Source organism: Gorilla gorilla, chromosome 22 (genome assembly GCF_029281585.2).
Source record: "Gorilla gorilla gorilla isolate KB3781 chromosome 22, NHGRI_mGorGor1-v2.1_pri, whole genome shotgun sequence".
Taxonomy (NCBI): domain Eukaryota; kingdom Metazoa; phylum Chordata; class Mammalia; order Primates; family Hominidae; genus Gorilla; species Gorilla gorilla.
Window position 1 is genome coordinate 22,716,707 of NC_073246.2, and position 15,797 is coordinate 22,732,503.

At 37.3% G+C, this 15,797-nt stretch overlaps 1 long non-coding RNA gene across 7 annotated transcripts in view; it reads right to left on the bottom strand.

Annotated features, from left to right (window-relative positions):
• Positions 1-9,529: 9,529 nt before the first annotated feature.
• Positions 9,530-15,797, bottom strand: part of LOC109024468 (uncharacterized) — a 62,596-nt gene continuing 56,328 nt past the window's right edge. For 6 of the 7 annotated variants that reach the window (XR_008674767.2, XR_008674760.2, XR_002003970.2 and 3 more), the window contains one exon: positions 11,559-12,595. This is a non-coding gene — a long non-coding RNA (uncharacterized lncRNA). The other variant, XR_008674761.1, reaches the window with a different exon arrangement.

A 15,797-nucleotide genomic window follows, 5' to 3' on the forward strand; every position in this document is an offset into this window, starting at 1 on the left:
CACATTGCCAATAGTAGTGTATTGGACCAGATGATCACTATCTTTGTGATCTAGGATTATGCCAGTATTACAGGAGAATACAGGCAACTGAGCCAGAATTAAGCCTAATTTCCCTAGGCAGGCTCAGTGTGCATTCCAATCAGGCTGAATTGGTGTTACTTTTACAGAAACCTGAAATGCTTATATATAACTTCTGACTTGTTTTGTCCTGATAATTACCCAGAAAGCACTTGAGAGTGGATTATTTCTTTCTGGTGATAGCTACATTCATTCACAAAACTGCCCTGTATGTGAACCAAAAAGAGGTAAGGATGGTGGCAAACTTCTAATGTCAATTTTTAAAGAGGCCTTTCTAAAGCTCAGAAAATACTAGATGACTGTGGATGAGAACCATGGATGACCCACTGAATACCTTGACAATCACTTATTTTTTTAGTAGGTTTTGTGATAAAAGGCCCACCACTGCCAAATTTCAAATGGTCCAGAAAATTGAAAATGTGACCCATATTAGTTTCAGGAGCTACAGCGATTTGGCCTGAGCCAGCAGTTGGACTAGAGCTGCAACTCTCTAACCTAAAAAAGTGTCACTGATGGTGAGGCGTGACTGATAATTCCATATGGGGTTAAATGCCTGATATATTCATTCCACCAAGAATGGGCCAGTGCAATACTGCATGCCATGCAGCTTCCTTACCTTGAGATAAAAGAAAAAGGTCAACATTTCTGGGGAGTCACAAATGTTGCATGTAGTGGTAGCCTCTGCAGTAGAAACAGAGTTTTTATTTTGTATCTAGTCTACAATGGTGGATGTGTTGTCACGCACATGAATACAGGAAGCAATGGTAACAGTCTAGGTGGTTCTTGATTCCAATTGTTCTTATAAAAAATAGACCCTTATCGGGGGTATCTAGATGACTTACCCAGATCAGCATTCATGATTTGTTTTGGTTTGTGGTTTCAAAGAGGAGTGACTTTAAAATGCTAGTCTGCAGCTTTCCAAACAGCAGATCCAACACGAAGCTATTGGAATGGACCTAAGAGTCAGTGCTGGAGAAAGACATTATGTTTAAGATAATGGACTATAAATAACCCTGCACTGTGCTCCAGAAGGAGACACTATCTCTGTCTTCCAAGTCTGTTCACACTACAAACTTCGTGAGACAATAGTCCAGAAGAAAGGCAGTCAGATATGTAGAGATTTCCCAAGGAGAAATAGTGGACAGAGGCTTAACTATTCTGGGGACATAATCTATTAACTGCTTCATATGGTTGAAGTGCCCTAATTCCTTTTTTAACCAAGATAAGTGGCAGTGACAACCACCAATTACAGCCTTTTATTCTCTAATTAGACCAATGACAAGTGGGCATCCTCTATTTTCTAAGAGAATTTATTATAAGAGCTGAGCATATACTTTTAAATATATATAACTAAAAGAAATAATTTTGGCCGGGCACGGTGGCTCACGCCTGTAATCCCAGCACTTTGGGAAGCCGAGATGGGTGGATCACGAGGTCAGATCGAGACCATCCTGGCTAACACGGTGAAACCCCATTTCCACTAAAAATAGAAAAAATTAGCCGGGCATGGTGGCGGGCGCCTGTAGTCCCAGCTACTTGGGAGGCTGAGGCAGGAGAATGGCGTAAATCCGGGAGGCAGAGCTTGCAGTGAGCCGAGATTGTGCCACTGCACTCCAGCCTGGGCAACAGGGCAAGACTCTGTCTCAAAAAAAAAAAAAAAAAAATAATAATAATAATAATAATAATAATAATAATTTTTTTCAGAGCTTACCATCTATTCGTCCTCTCTGTTTGTTATTATTTATATAAATTATCTTTTGCAAACTTAATATTTGAGTTCTTTTAGTAATATTTGTTCAAGGGTATAGTTGAACAAGCACAACATATCCAGAGGAAGAAAGAATTGTCACATGAGGATGACCAAAAGACTTTCTAGAGTGAAAATAAAGGATTTTCCATGGATATCTAAGACATTCACTCATGCTAATAGTAGGTGTTCTGTATTTCAAAGTAATAAGTATTTTACATAATTAATGCTAAAATGGTTATTGTGCAACCATTCCTAGCTCCTGAGGTCTTCTATATTATTTGAGCATGGATCTTCTAATTTCAAAGGTAATTGGATGCTGATAGTTATTACAGAAAGGATGAATAAATTATCTCTTTCCAATGCAGTCATAATTTCAGCTTCCGTCATGAACTTCCCTATTTAGCATCTACATTAGTTTGCTAGGGTTGTCATAACAAAATACTACAGAAATTTATTTTCTCACAGTTCTAGGGGCTTGAAGTTGAGAACAAGCTGTCATCAGATTTAGGTCCTTCTGAGGCCTCTCTCTCGGGTTTGCAGATGGCTGCCCTCCTGCTATGTCTTTACATGGTTGTCTCTGTGAACATGTGTACCTTTGATGTTTCCTTGTGTGTCCAAATTCTTATTATGTGGACACTAGTCAAATTGGAGTAGGGCTCACATTAACAGCCTAATTCAACCTTGATTACCTTTATAAAGACGCTGACTCCAAATATAGTGACAGACTGAGGTACTAGAGAGTTAGGCCTTCAACATCTGACTTTTAAAGGGACGCAATTCAGTCCATAAAGCATGTTTTGTTTTTTTGTTTTTTTTTTTTTTTGAGTGGAGTCTCACTCTGTCACCCAGGCTGGAGTGCAGTGGCCCAATCTTGGCGCACTGCAAGCTCCACCTCCCGGGTTCACACCATTCTCCCGCCTCAGCCTCCCGAGTAGCTGGGACTGCAGGCCCCCACCACCACGCCCGGCCAATTTTTTTTGTATTTTTAGTAGAGACAGGTTTTCACTGTGTTAGCCAGGATGGTCTCGATCTCCTGACCTTGTGATCCACCCGCCTCGGCCTTCCACAGTGCTGGTATTACAGGCGTGAGCCACCCCGCCCAGCCCATAAAGCATGTTTCTTTAAACATTAGCATTTGAGGTATTCATTTCACCGATGTTACCACCTCTCACACTAGGTATCAGGGCAATTTCCGTAACTGCAATGCACGGTCTCAGAGAAAGGACAATTAGAAGCCAAGATTCAGCAAAGAAAGAAAAGGTGTGTTTTGCCCATCTTCCCATGATCCCTCAGAGAGACATGGGGGGTGGAGGCTGGGTGAGCTCCTGATCACACACATGGCTTTCTAGTCGAGTGAAGGGACCTTCGATAAGGTAAGCATGAGAACAAACTGATTCAAAGAGGGATACACACGAGTTTCGGATTTGAGAGCCAGGCTGTCTGCATTGGTTGATAGCTTTTCTTTACAGTTATCTGAAAACAGGGGTATCTGGGAAATTTAATCCCTCTGAGCATCACAGCAAAATCAATGTCAGTGTAGTTGCTTCCATGAGAAGAGGAGCAGTGGCTGAGGTCCTGGGAAGCACACTTCAGACAAGGCCAAGGTCAAGGCCTGACTGATTCGGTCAGTAAAAACACAATGGCCTTTTCAGATTCAGACACTTTTATCACTTACATAGACCATGCAAGTAAGTATAGCCAAAGATGCCAGCTCCCTAGCTCCCTAGCTCCCTATCCCACACACCAAACAGATGACACTGACATAAAAGTCACAGAATCATCACAGTACAAGTTGTGGAAAACTCTGCTGAGATTCAGTTCTTGAAGGCAAAATTCCTTTTATGATCTGCAACTATACCCCGAGATGGAGTGGGGACATAAACCCTCAGAACCCCAGAAACAATGAGAAACTATTTCAAAATAGCCTCCCAGGGAAAAAGAGGATGATTTGGAAATGGCCCTGAGATAGAGCCTCACAAGCCTTCGATCTTTGCCTGTTGAGGGAAAATCACAAGCTATTCCTCCAAGACTCGAGGAACAGTGTTTTAAGCCTTTGCCTGTATGGATATGTGGATAGGTGTAAGGTCTGCAGGCCACCATGCTGATGCTGTTCCCGTACAGATCTCCCTGGCTGACTGTCCATGCAGCACGGAGTGAAGATTCAGGGTCATTTTTAGACAATCCTACCCTTTTATCACAGTTAGATATAGTAAATCAATAGTAAATATGAAATCAACATCCACCCTGAATTATATGCAAAAGAAATGATTTCTGGGTATTGGTTTGAATTGCAAAATGCAATTTAAATATTCTGTAGTCATAATTTGATCCCCAGGTCAAAACATAATTCATTTTAGGAAAAAATAAATCAACTTTAAGACTGAAAGCAAGGATGCATTAATCGGGGTTGCCTATTATTTCTCCCTTTGATCTCCCTGACCATAATATTACTGACAGGAATTCTGTCATGCAGTGGGAGTTTACAGGGCCCTTTGTAAAAAAAACAAGTTGTGTAGATGTTTTAAATTTTAAAACACCACAGTCCTTTTAAAGTCATTTTGCACTGAAATTATTCAATGTTGGCAGATAGTTTAAGTCATCTCATTAATGGCTGTATCTATGGGTTGTTTTTTTCCCCTTTCATGTAAATTATAACACATTGTAATGATAGGTTAGGTCATGTAGGGTTTCTGGAGGCCAAAAACTTTGAAAGAAACACAAGAATTTTTAGAAATGGAAAGCTTCATTTTACATTTCACTCTGAAATATATATTAAAAAAACATGAGATTGGCATCCTTATACTGTAATTAAAATAGATTCTTTCAACAAAGTATCATTTTAGTTATGGCATGTATATTATCTGATTTTTTTCAAAATATAAGAAACTTCAATTTATTTCCTGCCGTAACAGTATGTGATTTTTTAAAATACATATTCACACTGATAAATTAATATCATTAACCAAATGATCATATAATTTTCATTCATCACCTTTGCAAGTTAAAAAGAAAATATATTGTATCCTAATACCTTTCACTAAAATACTGCAGAAGTAGACAATTTTAATAAGTATAGTGCTCAGGAGACATGAAGAGAGAGTACTGGGAGTCAGCTTGAGAATGCACAATAAGGATTAGTCACATTGCTTATTCTGCCTCATACTCCACAGCAGCTAACTAAATCTGTACTGTATTTGTCATTAACAACAAAACAAGCTCACAGTAGAAAAAGGAGAGAATCACTAAATAGTAGGAAAAGATATGTATTGGTCATCTAATACAACAGTTTGTAATGAGAGGAGCAGAAATTCAAGGAATCTGCAGTATGATCCAGTAATTTGCTGAAAGAAAGTATTAGATATTTCAATCACTTGTGATACATTGATTCCATTTTCATCTTATTTTTTATATTTTAAATGTGTACATTTGTTTGTAGAGGTAGTACATGAATACGATTATACATTATATAGTTGCACATGAATATAATTTATAAAGAATATAAATATGTTATATGTGTATGCTGAATTACTTTCGTTCTTGAAGATGAGAAAACAAGTAAGTTTAGGAACTGAAGGGATAATATATTTCTCTTCTTTTCGGCAAATCATTGAGTTATTCTTCATGTTGTGCCTGGAGAGGGAAAGGGCAAAAAAGGTCATGCTACTTATATTACTTAGGACTGAGTATTCAAAGTGTATTAATGACAAAAATATTTTTAACCTCCAGTGAGCACAAAAGCCAATTGTTAACAAAATAAATACTTAACTGGCTTCTCACAAAAGTCAGATTTCAAAATAGCATATGGTATTCATTTTTTACTGCTGCTATAACAAATACCCACTAGTTTAGGTGCTTGAAAGGACACATATTTGTAGAATTCGATCCTTCTCGAGGGTAGAAGTCTGAAATGCATCACCAGGGCTCTGTCCTCTGCAGGATCCAGGGAGACTTTGCTTCCCTGCCCTTCCCGGTTTCCAGAGACTGCCTTTCTAGACGTCTTCAAAGCTAGAAGCGCAACATCTTCAAGTCTCATTCTCTACCCCTTTGCTTTTGTAATTACATTGTCTTCTGACTCCAGAGGGGCCCACCTGGGTAATCTTGGTTAATCTCCTCGTTTAACTTTATCACAACTGCAAAGTTCCTCTTGCAGTATCAACTAACAGTCACAGATTCTGGGGATTAAGACATGAACATCTCTGGAGACCATTATTCAGTCTCATAAGTCATTTTTAGCTTTCTGAAATCTTCCTGATCAAAAATATTTTCATTTTGTTCCAATATCCACTCAAAAACCTGTCTTTACTCTCTTCCTTCCATTAATCTCTTCAACAGTCATTTAAAAATCAAGTTACTTTTCTACACTGAAGGTGTAATCAGAGTGTCAGTAATCAAAGTGTCAGCTTCAACATTTTCATTTCTTTGAAAATCCCAAGAAGACTTTGTTTGAACAAAGCATTCTTAAGTGATGGAAAATTTACTGAAGCTTTTGTAGAAAATAAAGAAAAAGTTTACATTATACCTGCCCATTATGCAGCAAAAAATCTTAAATGTGTCTCCTAAAAGGGAAGCTCACCAGAAATCTGTGGCTTTCAACACTGTTGTACCCATGCTCTTCTTTCAACTCTTGCCTGGATGTAGGAGCACTTTAAGAAAGGAGCAAAATGCCCATTTAAATTACAGATGAGCTGGCTCAGTATGTGTTTACAAATCAAAAATAGATAGCAGCTTCTGTATGCTTCTTTCTGGGGTGATCATGAAAGACAGAGCTGGGGAAAATGCTCCCAGTGGGCAGAGTTTCAGGAGCAGCATCTTATCATGTGCTTTATACACACAAAAAAGGACTGTGGTATTAGCAAGTCTATGGCCTTATGGCCAGAGGGTAAGGTCTGGCTAGTTGTTCAGAGGCTTAGAAAGAAAAGGATTGGAAAATATGAGGCAAGGAACTCAGGGTTAGAGGCATGAAGATAGACACATGGGAGTGGGCACAAACTATGATGATCTTTTTTATAACATATTAACAGATACCAAAGAACATTTTGTCTCAGATGTTGAATTAAATAACCAACTAGACAAAAAGACTGGTAGGTTGACATCCATCAGCCTCTGCCATTGACTGCTTCAGAATTAACACAATAGGCACACAAAAGAAGTGGTCACTGTAGTAGACATGGAGAATATGAATGGGCCCAACAGAGCGGATTTTCACTTTTCATGGATAATCTAGCTATTTCCATTGCCAAACAGCCAACCTGATAGCAATAAGCACTAAGGCTGACCCCTCACCACGGCACTATTCTTCTAGGCCACCATCCAGCCACTTGCTGGGAAAGTGACCACCTTAGGCTCTTTCATATAAGGATAGCCACCAGTCTATTCTCACAGAAATATAAAAAAACATTCTGGATATCGATTTCTCTTGCCCTAAGAGCCTCAACAAGCACCACTATTTTACCATTTACGGTGTTTAATTTACTAGCCAGGATCCTGTCTAATATCACCTGAGATCAATGGACCCACTTTTCAGGATATAAGTAGGCCCTGACCGTGAGATCCACTGCTCAGATCACATAAGATCACCACCTAGGACCTGCTGACCTGATACAGAACTGAAGAAATGGCGGATACATTTCTGAATCCCCAGTCTAGAGGCCATATTCTGTGGAGATGAGATGCTGATATGGTCTGGGTCTGTGTCCCCACCCAAATCTCACCTTGAATTGTGATAGTCCCCATATATCATGGGAGGCACCTGGTGCGAGGCACCTGGTGGGAGGTAATTGAATTATGGGGGCGGGTTTTTCCCATACTGTTTTCATGATAGTGAATAAGTCTCATGAGATCTGATGATTTTATAAACAGGAGTTCCCCTCCACATGTTCTCTCTTGCCTGCTGCCATGTAAGATGTGCCTTTTGCCTTCTGCCTTGATGGTGAGGCCTCCCCAGCCATATGGAACAGTGAGTCCATTAAACTTCTTTTTCTTTATAAATTACCCAGTCTCTGGTATGTCTTTATTAGCAGCGTGAGAACAGACTACTATAGATGCCATCCTCTAGGAGGTAGGATATACATTGCATCAAACACCATTATGTGATTCTGTGGCCTAAAGAAAGAATGCATGGTTTTGTGATATAAGGAAGGGAAGGAGAGGTCATTATTCTAATGACCCTCCATGGGACTTTGTACTTCCCATGCCTGCGACTCTGGACGCTTTCGAGTAGACATCCAGGTTCCCAAAGGGGTTAGAAAAAGCAAGTTTCCAACTGAGCTAGAAACCAGGCACAGCTGTCCCCTGGGCACTTTGAGGTTTTTGTTCCAAGGACAAGCAGACAAGAAGTGGAGTCACAATCTTGGCAACGGTAATTGACCTTCATGTTGAGGAAAAGGCAAAAGTGCTGTTACACAATGGAGCAGTGAATATTCGTGGCACCCAGATAATCTAGTTAAGTAGGTCTTGGTAATTCTTCACTCAATTGTGACAATTGCAAAAAGACAGATACAGCAATCTGGCCCGAGAAGCTGTGATGAACAGGAAGTCACACCCTCAGGGATGATGGTCTCGGTCTCATCAAGAGGTAAGTCATCCGTGAGGCCAGCAGAGGGAGTAGCTGAGGATAAAGGGGAAAGAAAATGAAAAGTGGAAGAAAGAGTCTATAAGTATCACTCGGTCCCTGAGAATTAAGTACAGCACTAGGGCTATAGTTCACTTAACTAATCTGTTACACTTTTACTCTTCAAAGAAAAGAGTGTCGTGAATTCATGGAGAGCTAATTGCTGAAAGTATATGAAAAAGTGAATCCAAGAGGCAAAGGGAGTGCATTGTGGTAGTCAGGGGAATGTTCCTTCTAGATGCCCCTTCGAGAAAGTGCTCGCTGCCAGGCTTCAGGGAACACAGTCTGTAGACATCTCCAACTGTCACCTTTCTGTGGTTTGTCTCAGCGGCAGACAGCTGCCTCCCTGAAGGTCACATGTCACCCAGGACAGTCCATATCCAGTTATAAGCGGAGGTGAGGATGTAAAGGCCTGGACATTTCATCTCGATAGGGAACAACACTGGCAAGCGATGTTTGCTCTGGAGTTCCAGATAACATTGCCCAGAACATTGTCAGGCTTGCATTGCTTGTGCAGCTGCCCAGTGGACAGAAAACGGAGGCAAATGCAAAGACATATACCTAAAGGAGCAGTGCTGTGACTTCACGCTAGATTCCCAGAGATTTTCCATTTTCTGCAGAGTCCCTTTAGAAGATTGGTTACCCTTGAATTCTGTGGCACAGCCCTGGATACTTTCATAAAAGCTCCCTGTTCCCCTACTCCCTCCCTTCCATCTTGGTAGAAATGGATTTCTACTAATTTCAACCAAAAATTCTTAAATTTAGGCAAACAGCCTATTTTTCACTTATTTATGTTTTTCTTTCATAAAGTCCACTTTTTATGTGAAAAAATATACCAACTTATTTGGGTTTCTGCAGTAGATAACTTTCAGGTATTTGCTTTTTTCATGCATTTTTATGGTATCACTTTCTTCACTTTATAGAAAATTGTATAGAAACTGTACTGCCTTTGTTTTATTATATTAAATTATTTATTACAGATATAGCAAGAAAAATATTTTATTCATATCCATTATTTTCACCAACCAAGAATATATAAGAATATCCCCACCTGGGCATACTTTTTACATAAGCACTGGTTAAATCTAGGCTTGCCTATATCTACATTTGACAAGTTTATCTTTAGAGTACGGTATTCTGTTCTATTCTCATAAGACAATTGCATTCATAGAACACAGGTTTCTTGTATGCAGCCTCAAATAAGATTACTGCTTAGTTTTCTGATAATTTAAAATAAAGAACAACATGATGTTGAGAATTCACTATTTCCAAGAATATTCTCATATCCACCCTGCTGAAAGTGATTTTTTTTTATAAAATTGCTTACAGGTTGCAATACTCTATACTGCTACACCATTTTCAGTCTTTCTGACTCTCTGCAGCATTGATTTCTTAGAATTGAAATCCCCAAATGGCTGTAAAACTATGGGCAAGGGTACAAAAACCTCCTCAGAACGTATCAACTGTCCATCATAATGGTAACTATCTGGTTTTCCAGTTAGTAGAAACCTGGGTTCTCTGGGTCAGACTTTAAATGAAATTTATTTCTGTCTTTTGTTGTGGACTCTGCTCCACTACATAAGTAAACTATTTCCAAGTGCGTAATTACTTTTCCCAACCTAGTTCCATTAACCTTATAGTTAGTGGAAATATCTTCCAACTTCCAAATTCTGATGTCAGTTATCTCAGTGTTTCTATGCTGGTGTTTGGTTTGTTTGTTTGTTTGTTTGTTTGTTTGAGCTAGCTTCTGGTCTGAGGCTACCACAGCTATTTTGAAGTCACCAATTATTATAATAACCTTTATATTTACCTCTTGGCTTGTGCCAGTTCTTAAGCTATTGTGTCTCTGCTTCAAACTCAGCTTTCTGTGTTCAGCTTTGTTATTCTAGGAACTCTACAAACCATCGTTCCCAATTAGCTACCTGGTGCCTCCGAGTTATGAGGAAACATGGATGAAATTTTGAAATGACATCTTGATTGCGAAAGAAGTCAGACTCCCCCAGAATACGCATGCTACATGATTTCATTTATGTGACAGGCTAAAATTGGGCAAAATAAATTTAAGGTAATGGAAATCAGGAAACGTTTTTGTCTGTGGTGTGTATGGACTGGCTATAATAAGAAAGCACAAGGAAATTTTCTTGGATGACTCTATCGCTATTGAGATATGTATGGAGGTGTGTACATTTGTAAAGCTCATCAAATTGTATACTTAATATTTGTACATTTCACTGTGTTCAGATTTTAATTCAATTTTAACAATGCCTGATATAATTGAATCAGGGCTAAGAAAAAAATAAACTACAGAAGGTAAAAAAGGCAAAAATTCAGAGTAATAGTTTTTTTTGTTTGTTTGTTTGTTTTTTTTGAAACCAGGTCTTGCTGTGTCGCCTAGGCTGGAGTGCAGTGGCACAATCTCGGCTCACTACAGCCTCTGCCTCCCAGGTTCAAGCAGTTCTCCCACCTCAGCCTCCAGAGTAGCTGGGATTACAGGCGTGCACCACCATGCCCGGCTAAATTTTTTTTTTCCATGTTTAGTAGAGATGGGGTTTCATCATGTTGGCCAGGCTGGTCTCAAACTCCTGATTTCAGGTGATCCACCTGCCTCGGCCTCCCAAAGTGCTGGGATTACAGGTGTGAGCCACCACGCCTGGCTGTAATGGTTATCTTTTGAGCAGGCAGGTAGTGATCTGAATGAAGTATTATAGAAACTTCTGGAATGTTGGCAGTATTTGCATTCTTGATTTGGATGCTAGTTTTGTGGGTACGTTCAATTAGTGAAAATTAAATATATATATATATATATGAAGTTGAAATGGCCTATAAATATTTGTTTTCTAAAGCCAATGATGCAATATTCAAATACTTCTTGAATTATTGTACTAAGGTAAGCATTCAATAATACAGTCATCCACAGATTTTATTATTAATAGTAAAAGAAATAAAAAGAGCACAGTAGGGGAGAAGAGTGACAAACAAGAGGAAAATAAAAGGTAACTTTGTGAGAGGCAAAGTTTTGAATCTCAAGGAGTAGCGGAGTCTGTTCTATGCTTCATGTGATGTGGCTTCATGTGATGTGGCAATAAATTTCAGCTCTGCCCTCCTGGCTGACAGCTGTTTTCAAGATGAGAGAGAGAAATAAGAATGATTTTTTCTTGAAGAAAACAGATGGTTACTTAGGTGTGTAAATTTTTTCCAACGGAAGATTACAAAAGCAGAAAGACACATGCTTTGTACACAGTCTTTTGTTTTATACTTTTATTGAAACTGTTAGCTGCATTGCCAACTGTCATTTTCAGTTGTCAGTAAAGTAACCAATGTAAAAATGAGAAATAAATATTATGGTCACTAAAACTGCTGTTGTGTTTGATGTGTATGTATATTGTCTGTTCAATAGATGTTTCTCTCTTGTTATATGTTTATTTTTCAATTTTACACATCTGTCTATACACATTGTCTTTCCATATATATTAACATATGCACTGTTAAACGATTATTGGCATAACTATTAATAATTGCAAATCTGCTATAAAACCACAGCCAACCAATTTTTCTACACAAGAGAAATTATTTTACTCCAGTTTAGTAACTGAGCTACATTGGTATATAGTTGTAAGCCCTTACGTTATTGCAAAGGTGTTTTAGCGATTTAGCAATATTCTTTGTGATCTTTACTGGAGAGGAACCAAAAATACTGAGGCTGTTATTCTATTGTAAATCTGTTACCCTTACTTTCTAGATTTCTAGCTAATTCCTTCCTCAGGAGCAGTCCTAAATTGTACTCTGGTACAACAAGAGACTTAGGTGTAGGCCCTTGTTGAACCAGGTTCCTTTGATTCCCAAAAGACAAAAAATAAAGAAGCCATCTCAATCCCTCTCTTCAGCTCTTTCTAATAACATGGAAAATATTTCAGCAACGGGCTTACTTAAATGACATACCAGACAGTTCACACTATCATAAAATTCTCAATATCTGAGTCCACTCCCTTTATGACAGGAGTAGTGATGGGAACATCAAGTCATTGAGAGTAGTGTTTAAAGTTCATCTTCTGGTTGAGCCAGGGAGATGACCAGTTTCTCAGTGTTTAAAGTTCATCTTCTTGCTGAGCCAGGGAGAAGACCATTTTCTCTGGAAAGTTTAGGAAATCTGGGAAAGACTGAAAAAACAAGGTTAATATCAGAGTAATGCCCTTTAATCTAACCCACAGGCATATAGGATACCTTAATTTGAACAGAATGATCGCATCCATTCTGTCTTTATTAAGCATGACCTATTGAAAGTTCTGTTTACATTGGCTTATATACCAGGAGACACATCCAGTCACTCTCCAAAAAAACCAAGCACACAAACCAAAACAGAGAGGAAAGAATCCAGTAAACTACAATGGTGTCATCCTACCCAAGGAATTTGAAATGTAGCAAGAGTAACACAGCTGCCATAGGTACCTCAGTGTTGAAACAAACAAATGCTCCCCTCTTAATTTGGGAAACATTATATTCTCTTGTTCTTAAAAATAAAAGTTGTTTTCAGTAATTTTCTGTTGCATTATCTCTAAATACTGAAGCATAGTTGGGGTATATATCTACTATATATAATAAATATACATATATACTTAGCTTTATGTATATACATACATTCACCTGTAAAAAAATACATACATAGATGTATTTTATATATATATTACATATATATATATAAAGTATGTATATATACTAAACTTGAATTGGGAACATGATCTTCTAAGCATGTACATAACTAAAGATATCTATATGCCTAAATACTTCTCTAGATACTTAAATATGTATTTCCTGTTTTTTAGCATTGTGATTACTATAACTCTAGACAACTTCCAGCAAGAACAAATGTTACATGCAGTATAACGATTTCACTTTCAGTATAAAGATTTGAGACTATATTAGCTGAGGAATTATGTCAACTCTTCATTTTATTTTGAATAGAAGTATCAATCACTACATGAACATTTACATGAAAACAGTGTAACTTAATTTCTTTCTGAAACAGAATGATTTTTATATTAGAGCATTTCATTTGAAATTTAATATCTGTATATAACTGAGTCACTTTTATAAGCCATATTAAACTTGTATGTCATGGAAATAGACATGAAAAACCATGAATAAAATACAGAAAATAAATTATTATCAAATTTCTTTTTACAAGAATGGAATATTAATAACTAATAATTGAAAACAGATAACCTTTAATCATTATTTAATATGTGCTATGTGTTTTTCTAAGTAATTTATATCTCATAATTAATTTAATCTTTACTACACTCGTGGCAGGTAGATGATTTTACAAATGAATGACATAGGGCAGAGAGAGAAAAAATATTTTTCTCAAGTTTACAGCTGATTTGTTGCATAACAGGAATTTGGATCCTGACTTTGCAGCTAGTTTAAATCACAGGCTTAATTCTGTGCCATGTACTTTCTTTACTTCTCTTGTAACTGATTATGTTTCTCCAGATTTGTATTTTTTAATCTATATTAGATTTACTTTCTACATCTTTCAGTTAACATGTTATTAAATTTTTCAAAAGTTTTAAAATTATGTGTAATTATATGTCACTTTCAAATTTGGGGAAATAAACTTGGAATGTAAATAAGTATATAATACAATTGGAAACAACCTTGTTATTTAAATGACTTCACTACTATGGATCAGAATTGTTTTTTCATCTTTGAGACAAATATATTAGAGGAAGTGGCAAATGCCCTACTATTTAGATTCTGAAAAATTCAAAAGCAATGATTCAAAAGCAAAAATTAAAAACCAATAATTTCCTTAACATGACATGAGGAAATTTTCCGACTTTGCTTTCTGCTTTTGATGATTGGTGATATGTTGGGGAAGATGAAGTTTATGCAAACTGGTTCCTGACACTGTCCTATGACTTTAGAACTATTCCTCATCTAGATCTTGCTTTCAAAACACTTTGTAAATTATAAATAGCGACACAATGCCCCAAATAGTAAGTACAATGTAGAGACTTACATGATATGCATTCCCTCAAAATAACAACTACAAATAAAATACCAAGATGAATCATAACTTTAGCTATTCTTTCTGGAAACTCATTCCAGAAAGGAAATGTAAAGTTTTCGACCTTTAATCTCACCCTATTGCATTCTGTGCTTGAAGTTTCAATAAGTTTCAAGTGACACATGAGACTAGCTAGGAGACACCATTAAGTGATGTTCACGTCTCAGTTCTTAATGGAGACTTTGTTCTTCTTTGGATCTTATAAATGGCATTTCTTTCTTATTCTTCCCTCAGTGATGGCTCTAAATACTTTGAAAGACCCTCCACCAATCACTCTTGTCATACTTCATGCCGAATAGCACTGTGCTGCCCAGAAAGGAAGAAACCAAATGTGTTTGCGGCACCGACCTAGAGGCATATGTCAAAATATATATGTACAAAGCCGCAAGACTTATTAAAGTCTTGTCAATTTTTTGCCCTTGAAAATTTACAATTAGCTACATGGGAGTATAAAGTCATTCATCCAACTCTTTTGACTCATTCTTCTATATTGCTTTCTCTTTCTCTCTTTTTCCCTTATTGAGAAGGATAAAAATATCGTAATTTAGATGTGACGCAACATTTATCTCTGTAAGGAAAGAGACTGATAACACTGACATTTCAAGTAAAGTCTATAATTTCTTCAGAAAAAAAAGACAAATGCCATATAAACACTGCCTGTCACCAATCTTAATCTTTAGAAAACAAGGCATTAAATTCCACCAGAAAATGATCAATTACACTTTTCCTATTGAGAGACATTAATTTTATTATCATTCATCTGTGTTCTATTTATCTAATTAATATTTAAAATATTACTATTTTTAACAATTAAGTTTCCTGTACACACATATACCCAATTTTCTCTATCTTTGATATTTTTTACCTCTTGAATATCCAAAAATGAGCTTAAGTTAGCATACTAAGATTATGCAACCTTGTTTCAATTTCTCATGATAATTATCCATGACCAATTCAACAAAATTTATCTCTAAAATATTTGCCTGCTTTCACGATCGTCATCAACGCTGTCCTATAACAATCTCTCATCGGCTTTCACTTGGACAGCCTCATAATTGTTCTTTCTCCATTTGGCCCCCTTAAATAAATTTTCATCAAGCCTCAAGGATGATACACCTAAAAGGATATATACACCTAAAAGGATATAGGTGATACACCTAAAAGGATGATACACTAAAAAGGATATATTTCCATCAAGCCTCAAGGATGATACACCTAAAAGGATATATACACCCAAAAGGATATAGGTGATACACCTAAAAGGATGACACACCAAAAAGGATATATTTCCA